Here is a 10,684-nt window from a genome sequence, read left to right on the forward strand (position 1 = left end):
GCACGCGTGCGCGTCTGAAGAAAATACAACTGACTAGAAAAAAATATATACTGATTTGATGTGAAAACTAAAGAAAATGCCACCGATAATGTAAGTTTCTCTAAAGAACAATAATTTATTTATAGAAAAAGTTATAGTTCGTGTAGATTGTTTGACCAATAATCAATAACTGACTTTATCATGAATTTGTTTTTCAGTCGATGACGATGCTTAGGCGCAGAAGAAAATGCTAGCGAAATATATATATATATATACTCCCTGTTTAGACACGTGGAAAGAATGAGTGGAAAAAGGCTAACAAAGAGAGTGTATAAGGGAGAGGTAGAAACGGGAGTTGGGAAGGGGCAGACCTCGGCGGACTTTTTCTGATCAGATCGGGGAAATCCTGAAGAAAGACCAGGTAGAGCACCCTAAACCGGCGAGCGTGTATGAGGAACGTTATGAAAGTGAAGGTAGCGAAAGAGGTATGTCAGGATCGTAACAAGTGTAACATGGCAAACCTGCATAGTGCAGCCACCGCGCGCACTGGCCGGCTGTAAAAAAAAATTAAGCCATTCGCCCGTCTTTTGTTTTTTTCTCATAATTTTTCTCTGGGAATTTTGTTGCAAATAACCCACAACTCTGATTACTAATATTTATTTAATGTGACTCCATGCTTATGTGATTTGTGTTAAAAGTATTAATACGATAGTAATACGAGGGCTGCGACTAATGCAGGTAAAATTTGTATAGTATTAAGTTTATGTTTAAATTAAACCTAATCCAAGTCTTATTTGTACGTCACTGGTTTTTTGTAACTGAATGAGGCTTGGGTTAGGTTTCAACCCGGAAACTAAGAACGCACGATTGTTGCAGCCCTTTCTTTTGGTTTAAAACTGAAGACGCATGATTGAAGCTACTTATTTTCTGGATATTCGCTCCTGAAGTTTTATCTGCTTGCGCCTGGTGAGCCCGCGTAGCCCGCAGTTGCTACTACCGCTGCGGAAATTCATCGTTCGGCTCGACGAAGATTGGAAATCGAAAACGTTAAGGCCAGTGACGATATTTTATTGGTTTTGACTCGTGTACTGACAGAAATTAGTTTAATTTATTGTACATATTTTATTATTATATTGTTTTACTATAAGAACCTAGTTTTCATTTTCTACCGCTCTAGTTAGCCGGCTACATTGGCGCCCAATGTTACAGTACCAGAATCATCAAACTTTGGGAATAATGGGCAAACCAAAGGAGTGTTGCAGACCATTTCAGTGTTTATCTATCGACCTTGTTGGCACATTACCAATGACACGTAAACAAAATCGGTACATTTTAGTTGTCAATTGCTGCTTTTCCAAATACTGCTTAATATTTCCAATTAAAAAGGCAACGTCTAATATAATTTGTAAGATTTTGGAAGATTTCGTATTCTTGGTACATGGTTTTCCACGGACTGTTATAATGGACAATGGTGCTCAGTTTATTAGTAATGATTTACAGGATCTTTTCAGTAAATATCAAATTCCTGAAGTACATTTTACCCCTAAATATTGCCCTCAAGTGAATTCTGTTGAGCGATACAATCGCACCTTAATAACAGCTATTAGCTCGTTTGTAGAGAATGATCATAGAAATTGGGATCTTAATATTCCTAAAATCCAATTTGCCATGAACACCAGTGTTAATGAAGTAACTGGGTTCACTCCAGTTTTTCTAGTGTACGGTAGAGAGCTTGTCCCTTGCGGGTCATTCTATGGTGCTCCCAATTCAAGTGAAGTCGATTACGAGGACCTCATTTTTGCACCGCGTGATAAATACGCTGAGAACTTAGGCCACTTGTCCCCTATTCTCGACAAAGTGCAAGCCGCAATTTGGGATGCACATGTAAAAAATTGTAAATATTATAATTTAAGGCGTAAACATGCAGAGTTTAATGAAGGCGATGTTGTTTGGCGTCGTAATTACCAGCTTAGTGATGCTGGTAAATATTTTACTGCAAAACTAGCGCCCAAATTTGTAAAATGTACTATATTAAAAAAATTGTCTCCTCTTGTATATGAATTGGCAGATTCTAATGGACGTGCCATAGGCAGATGGCATATTAAAGATTTGAAATTGTAAATATGTGTTACATAATTTAAGTTTTTTTTTCTCTTTCTGGAATTTTCCTTCATGTCATATTTTGGAAAATTCTCCTGGGCGCGAGGGGTACTGTAACATGGCAAACCTGCATAGTGCAGCCACCGCGCGCACTGGCCGGCTGTAAAAAAAAATTAAGCCATTCGCCCGTCTTTTGTTTTTTTCTCATAATTTTTCTCTGGGAATTTTGTTGCAAATAACCCACAACTCTGATTACTAATATTTATTTAATGTGACTCCATGCTTATGTGATTTGTGTTAAAAGTATTAATACGATAGTAATACGAGGGCTGCGACTAATGCAGGTAAAATTTGTATAGTATTAAGTTTATGTTTAAATTAAACCTAATCCAAGTCTTATTTGTACGTCACTGGTTTTTTGTAACTGAATGAGGCTTGGGTTAGGTTTCAACCCGGAAACTAAGAACGCACGATTGTTGCAGCCCTTTCTTTTGGTTTAAAACTGAAGACGCATGATTGAAGCTACTTATTTTCTGGATATTCGCTCCTGAAGTTTTATCTGCTTGCGCCTGGTGAGCCCGCGTAGCCCGCAGTTGCTACTACCGCTGCGGAAATTCATCGTTCGGATCGACGAAGATTGGAAATCGAAAACGTTAAGGCCAGTGACGATATTTTATTGGTTTTGACTCGTGTACTGACAGAAATTAGTTTAATTTATTGTACATATTTTATTATTATATTGTTTTACTATAAGAACCTAGTTTTCATTTTCTACCGCTCTAGTTAGCCGGCTACACAAGTGGAAATCCGTGGTCTCTGCCTACCCCTCCGGGAAATAGGCGTGATTATATGTATGTATGTAAGTTTGTTAAACTATCACTAACTGAACGTGAACTTCCAATATTACTTGGAACTCCGGTGGCCGTTTAAGAAGTGTAACACTCTTACGGTAGATATCGCTAGGGTCCCCTAGACCCATATAGTGGGAAGATTTGCTGACTATGAATGAGGTCTTGGTGGCTCAATTGGCAGAGCGCTGGAGTATAGATCCAGAGGCCGTGAGTTCAAGTCTCACCCAAGGCAGTAATTTTTCCACTTTTAAATTTATTCTAAGCTTAATAGCATCGATCGCAGACGTTTCTGCTTGTTAAAAACTACGTAATTATTCATACATTTACTCACACTATAGAAAAAGTGCATAAGGATCCTAACAAATATTAAAAACTTTGAAACCCGTCGACCTCACTCAAAACTTCAAAAACATTTTTTTCTTACCCTGTCTGTACCTATATTATAGAACCTGGTTTTGTATGCAAGAATCCAAGTTTATTGACAAAAAAGACCACCACACTTTGTGCCATAAATTATGTAGGGCTCCGTGGCTCAGTTGGCAGAAGCGATTGGACCGATGTTCCAATGGTCGCAGGTTCGAGTCCTGCCGGAGGTGTAAATTATTCCATTTTTCCTTTAATTTAAAAATCTGGAGTAACGCTCGCATATGTTTCTGCTTAAAAAAAAAGTTAAGTATGGGTATTAGCACATTGTGTGTGTGTGTGTGTGTGTGTTAAGATCATTTCTTACAGGTAGATGTTGCTGAATACTGAGAAACAAAAAAAATCCCCCTGACTTAAAAACGAGAGCTTTCTAAAAGTGACATTATTTTCTCATAATTTGCCAATGAACCGCCATACTAGCCTGCACCACTATACCTATACAACTCATGACCTCATCTAATCTATTTTGTTTCTGTTTCAGTCATAACATATTAGAGGACACTCAAATTATCGAGGACATGGAAGACTTATTTAGAAAAGGGATAGTCATAAAATTTAGCTATCGAACGAAAGAAGAAAAGTTCTTACATTCCGCCTGGAACAAACCTCTCAGCAAGTGGCATGTCCATGCATTTCGAATAGTCAATAGTCAGTGTTTATTTGTAAAACATATGTAGGTGAATCTATTACAGTGTAAAGGATTTTTTTTTACAAACTTAAGTTGCAACGTTGCAATGTATGTATCAAGTCCTGCAAGATAAATTAGACCACACTTCCCTGTATTCGATTGAGCTAAAACTTCACATACACTCTTTAAGTTGGGTGATAACATAATACATTATATGAGTTGGGTGATAACGCAATATTATGGTACAGTCAGCTGCAGAGAAAAGGCACCCCCTGCATACAAATTTAAATTTGCATGAACGTGGGGTACCTTTTCCCTGCAGTACCATCGAATATCTGATGATGGACGCAGGAAGTGGTCATATAGGAGGTCATAGAAGGAGATAAAATAACGCAACCGAATTTGTGTCTGGATTTGTTAGAATTGTCTTGATAAGTATTAGCATAGAGTTACTTATACTAGAGCGGTACTGTCATATTAAATTTTGTAACCCCAGTAAATTCACTGCCATCTGTCAACATACTTTAAAACTAAAAACGAAGATTTATAAAAATACGATAAAATGTATTTAGATATATAGATAAATGATTTTTTTTATTTGCATTAATTATTTTTATGATTTTGACCCATGTTCTTTCACTGATATGCGTTAAAATTGTTAAATAATAAACGAAACCGTCAACGCCATCTATACGACTGTAGGCCAAAACTAGTAGCGCCCTCTGAACGAGAATCAAATTGTCTTGATTTTCGAGGCACGTTTTTTCCTTAGACTGTATCCATCTATTGATATTAGTGAGTTAGCCACGCGTATGAATTCGCCGCTAGGGGCGCTAGTGTAGATGGTGGTCTTTTCCATAGTTCGAAATGTCAAATGTCACTTGTCACTTTAATGACTGACAACTGTCCTTTAGTGTTTTGGACCACCATCAACAGAGGCGCCAACTGGTGAGCAAAAAAACGATAGTCCTCTTTGCCTGTTAAAAGAATCGGCAATAAAAACTTGTATCAAAAATATCAGTTTTAACAAAATCCTTATTTCATTTCATTTATTTAACATTAAAAGTCATGTGCATTACAGAAGATGTTAGTAAAATGTAGTCAGTACATTGACACCCGGGTAGGGCACATAATGTTAGTACTTGTGAGGTACCTACAGAGGGCTACAGTTTTTGTGCTCACCAGTTGGCGCCACTGTAGATGTAAATTCTTCTATGCTTATTTTTATAAAATCAATACGACCACACTTCCCTGTATTCGATTGAGCTAAAACTTCACATACATTCTTTAAGTTGGGTGATAACATAATACATTATATAAGTTGGGTGATAACGGAATATTATGGTACAGTCAGCTGCAGAGAAAAGGCACCCCCCTGCATACAAATTTAAATTTGTATGAACGTAGGGTACCTTTTCCCTGCAGTACGATCGAATATCTGATGATGGACGCAGGAAGTGGTCATATAGGAGGTCATAGAAGGAGATAAAATAACGCAACCTAATTTGTGTCTGGATTTGTTAGAATTGTCTTGATAAGTATTAGTGAGGGCTAACGCGTATGAATTCGCCGCTAGGGGCGCTAGTGTAGATGGTGGTCTTTTCCATAGTTCGAAATGTCAAATGTCACTTCAATGACTGACAGCTGTTCTTTAGTGTTTTGGACCACCATCAACAGAGGCGCCGGACTTCCGGTTCGAGCGCCATCTTGATAGTTAGCATCGTGATTAATTACTTTGTTTTTTGCTCATTAATATTGTTCAAAGTGTAATATCGATAGCTTATTATACAGTAAACTAATGTGGTAGTGTGCAGTAAATGGTTTAACCACCATCTTGGAGTCAACGGCCGGTAGTCCACGTGCTTCTTGTAAAGTCTAGCTATCGATTTACAAGAGCTAACAAATCACCGTACACTGTCTTGTACAACCGTACAATTTTTGTCGTTTTTAAACCTCTTAATACCTTGATACTGGCGAAATAGTCCCACTGGGCTGTAGCCATAATTTTAAAAGAAGAAGAAGAACAGAGGCGCCAACTGGTGAGCAAAAAAACGATAGTCCTCCTTGCCTGTTAAAAGAATCGGCAATAAAAACTTGTATCAAAAATATCAGTTTGAACAAAATCCTTATTTCATTTCATTTATTTAACATTAAAAGTCATGTGCATTACAGAAGATGTTAGTAAAATGTAGTCAGTACATTGACACCCGGGTAGGGCACATAATGTTAGTACTTATGAGGTACCTACAGAGGGCTAAAGTTTTTGTGCTCACCAGTTGGCGCCACTGTAGATGTAAATTCTTCTATGCTTATTTTTATAAAATCAATACGTTCTAATATACACAAAGGTATTTTAACGTCTAAATGTGCCATTTTTTCAACTTGTTCAATTTTGCATATTTTAGTTGGCAGTTTTTATAAACCACTAACATTTATTGAGCTATATCATGTTTACCATGATTAATCAAAGACGAACAAACATTTACCACAATTATGAATAAGGAAGGAGTTAAGTAAATTCCCGATAAAAAAGCTTGAAGCCCCTAAAACTTCTTTGCATTGGACATTTTGAAAGACCTCCATCTACACTCGCGCCCCTAGCGGCGGAATTAAACGCGGTAGCCCTCATTACCTACACTAGAGCGGTACTGTCATAGTAAATCTTGTAACCACAGTAAATTCACTGCCATCTATCGACACACTTTAAAACTAAAAATGAAGATTTATAAAAATACGATAAAATGTATTTAAATATGGATAAATGAGTTTTTTTATTTGCATTAATTATTATTATGATTTTGACCCATGTTCTTTCACTGATATGCGTTAAAATTGTTTTAATGACAAACGAAACCGTCAACGCCATCTATACGACAGTAGGCCAAAGCTAGTAGCGCCCTCTGAACGAGAATCAAATTTTCTTGATTTTCGAAGCACTTTTTTTCCTTAGACTGTATTCATCTATTACGGAGTTATATCTATCTTTGTTACCTATTTATACTTATATTATAATCTATTGCTTGTACCAATTATAATGCCTGCATATCTAATTTAATTTAACATTTTTATAATATGTCAAGAAGCTAATAATTATAACAATAATTTGGAACCCTTTTCAAACTCAAACATATTTATTGCTCATAGTATTACAAATTACAAGAATACAGACCCTGTAAGGGCACAGCAATTTTGTTTTGCTGCAACGCACACAGCAATCCTACGGGTTTTTTTGTTTTGTTTTTATATTTTTCTTTTGTTTCTTTTATATGTGTGTATTGTGGCAAAAGAATAAATGATTTGTCTATCTATCTACATTTACTTAATAGGTTTGTGTAAATAAACTTCGTTTATTTTCTTGGCAATGGTTGTATTATTTACTCATTTATAATATTCTCTCCAGCAGCACAGAGCCGACAATCCGACATTGTTACATATCTGTATCAGAGTTTACATTAGTAAACATAGAAGACTGACAACGCCGCGAGAATTGTCATTGTTGTAAATGGAATTTAAGTTACTTATAGCAAAGACATAATTATGTAACTCCGTATAAGCAAGATAAATAGTATAAGGAAAAAATGTGCCTCGGAAAGCAAGAAAAAGTTATACTCGAATAGATGGCGCCACACCTTTAGCCTATACTCATCTCATCAAGGGGGGGCAATATTTCTCACTTATAAGAAACTAGTTATAAGAAACATGTACCGTTTGTGCCCAAATAAACATTAAAACATTATGTCCTGTCTTTGTTTGTAACATGTATTTTTCTTTGTAGTGCACAATAAAGAATTTTATTATTATTATTCCACCTACCCAGGGTCTCAGCCAGGTATAAGTAAATTTCTGCCTCATTTACAGAGGGTTCCATTTATAGAGATGAGACTTGAGGTTATTTCAGTTATAGAGGCTTGTTTTGTCTCAGCACTAACAGAGATAATTCAGTGCTAAAGTATCGGGACCGCGCTATGAGTCAGCTATAATAGAGGTACTAAGTACCTAACAGTGACAGATTTATTACGTATAAAGCTAAAATAAAAAATAGGAATAAGCGAAACCTATTCACCTATGTCGAGTCCATTAAAGTTGCGGGGAATGCTGTTTTGTATGAAGATTGTCCGTCTTGAATGTTTACTAGTCTCTACTTGTATAGAAACATAGGTAAATAGTTTAGGTAGGTATTCGTGTGATAGTAAAACATAGGCGACATAAGTATGTATTTATTAAGCTCGCTAGCAACTCGCAAGCGCACACTCTTAGTAACAGCCGGTTTTGTGCATGATGCTTAGGAAGTCCTTGAGGAGCGCCTTCCTTAATTTCTCCCTTGATCCAAGAGAAGTTTTCTGGAAGAAATAGAAGGAAATAAGTAAAAGTAGGTTCATGTGGCAGCAACGGAGGAAATATTTTCACATGAGAACAGTATATTTGCACCCAAGATATACTAACTAATCGCCGGGAACAATCATTTGTCTTTATGTCTGTAAACAAGGCGCAGATTAGATTAGAACTGGGTGCCTTATTTAAACCTAATATTGCATTCCCAGATTATGTATCTCAGAGGTACCTAACTATCAAATAATAGGTACCTATCTCATTGCACAATACAGCCACACTCATACTTATTCAAAAGAGTAAAAGTTACCTACTAAGACAGACCTAGTGGAGCGTTACAGTTTTTTTTTTATGTCTAGTACTTAATTCGGTACTCAAAAGAACCTACCTTCTATTTACAGCTATTACAAATTGCTTCAATAGCTACTGGCTCACAGTAGTCTGACCAATGGACTAGTTGCCATCAGCTAGCAGGTGTTATTACACCTGTTAGAACCTAAAACAAAAAAGTATCTACCTAGATGTAAGTTTTTCAAGTAGATTTTCCCCCTTAGGTTAGGATTTGAATGTTGAGGTAAAAAGTAGCTTAGTAATGTAACCTAACCTAGGTTAATAGCATAAGTAAGAGATTGTGCAACAGATATCTTATCATACTAACTTTTACATTTATAATGTGAGGTAGTATTTAAGAGTTTAGGAGCATTGTTATCGAGAGGTTTGTTTGACAGACATGTAAACTTTACGAGAAACACTGCAATTTTATAGCTTTACCTTTAGGTGTTTTAGTAATCCATCACCGTTTTGACTTTTGAGGCTCGGCGTTAAGTTCGGCACATAACTGTAAATATGCGAAATGCCCGAAATTCTTCGTCTGGCATATCAGACGGGTTGTAAGAGTGTCTTGATAAAGCTATGCACGAGATTTTTAGACGCTCTTTTTCTTTAACAGCATCCGCGAGTAGGAATAATAAAATTTGGTTTCCTGCAAAGAAAAAATTGACAATATATATATACAGCGGAACATTGTAACTAATAACTCAATATCATAGAAAAACTGATATTTACCCGTAATTTATACCTTAAAATTGGTTTATTCAATAATTTTGTTTTCACGACAAGGCTTATCGTCACCTAAGAAGCACGTAGATAGAATTAACGAAGTTGAACTGTCAAAATGGGACAATGTGTCAAATTATCAACGACGGCAACGACTATGTTATGCAAATTGTCGTCTGTCAAGCTCCTGTCATCTACCGCTGTCATTCTGTCATCTACCGCTGTCATTCTGTCATCTACCGCTGTCATTCTGTCGTCTACCGCTGTCATTCTGTCGTCTACCGCTGTCATTCTGTCATCTACCGCTGTCATTCTGTCATCTACCGCTGTCAGATGTGGATAACTATCACGATTTCGCCCTATCACGGCCTTGTCACGCTACCATGCTAAGCCCGCTGAGTCGATTAGATTGTAAAATACCTAAATTATAGAGTTACATTATTTATATTTTTTAGCAACTTACGATTTTTCAAAAACCGCTGGCTGAAGGCAGGGGAGACCGAGGTGAGTTGTGACAGAGGAGAGTTGTGACATCGTCGTTTTTTTTAAATCTATTATCTAATAACGAGCTCGCAATAGGGCGCGTTTGTTAGTTCAAGTTACTAGCTAACAAACGCGCACTGTTGCGAGTTCGCTAACAATTAAGAGGTTCCAAAAAATCGACAATGTCACAACTCTCCTCTGTCACAACTCACCTCGGTCTCCCCCACTGCATATTAAGAGTGAAAAAAATCGGTTATTAAAAAATATGTCAGTAGTATCATTAAACTTATGGTCCGAGAGCTGGCCGATTTTGGAGTAGGTATAAAGTAGTAGGCTAACTAAAAATTTGTCTGATACTTCTCCTATCATACAATAACTCAGTACTGCAGATCTGGCTGTGGGGTAGCGGGGCTAACTCAACCCTTATAAATATTTTTTGTTTTTTTTTGTTGGGTCCTAATAATAATCTTGAGGCAACATTTATGACATTACTACAAGTAAAAATGTAGTATCTAAATATGTAGTCATAAAAAATAGGCCAGACCATTTGGTCGGGTTTTTAACCTTGCCAGACGCGTCCAAAATATTTTTCAAAAAAATCAAAAAGATGTTCTTGAGGCAAACTGTAATTTTTTTGAAGTGCTTTATGATAAGAATTTTCACTGGCGCAGTAGTCGTAAACGAGATTGAAATTTGAGACAATTTTACAAAATGAAGGACTGTCGTATACTTATTATGAAATCTGTCAGTGTTATTCCAAGATTCAGTGAAACATAGACAATTTCATGCAAAAATGACATAGTCATTAATAATTACTTTATGTCAGTTTTGCATT

The 10,684-nt window shown here is 36.5% G+C and overlaps 1 long non-coding RNA gene and 2 other non-coding genes across 3 annotated transcripts; 2 read left to right on the forward strand and 1 right to left on the reverse strand.

Moving 5' to 3' along the window:
* Positions 1-3,089: 3,089 nt before the first annotated feature.
* Positions 3,090-3,162, forward strand: Trnay-aua (transfer RNA tyrosine (anticodon AUA)). Its single transcript has one exon. It is a non-coding gene; the product is annotated as a tRNA-Tyr (tRNA).
* Positions 3,163-3,451: 289 nt separating this feature from the next.
* Trnai-gau (transfer RNA isoleucine (anticodon GAU)) lies at positions 3,452-3,526 on the forward strand. Its single transcript has one exon. It is a non-coding gene; the product is annotated as a tRNA-Ile (tRNA).
* A 4,643-nt stretch (positions 3,527-8,169) lies between these two features.
* On the reverse strand, positions 8,170-9,280 carry LOC134742529 (uncharacterized). The gene is made up of 3 exons (XR_010127940.1): positions 9,082-9,280; positions 8,699-8,806; positions 8,170-8,321 (listed from the first exon to the last, which is right to left on the reverse strand). It is a non-coding gene; the product is annotated as an uncharacterized LOC134742529 (long non-coding RNA).
* Between the last annotated feature and the right edge of the window lie 1,404 nt (positions 9,281-10,684).

The sequence above is a fragment of the Cydia strobilella genome, chromosome 6 (genome assembly GCF_947568885.1).
Source record: "Cydia strobilella chromosome 6, ilCydStro3.1, whole genome shotgun sequence".
NCBI lineage: Eukaryota > Metazoa > Arthropoda > Insecta > Lepidoptera > Tortricidae > Cydia > Cydia strobilella.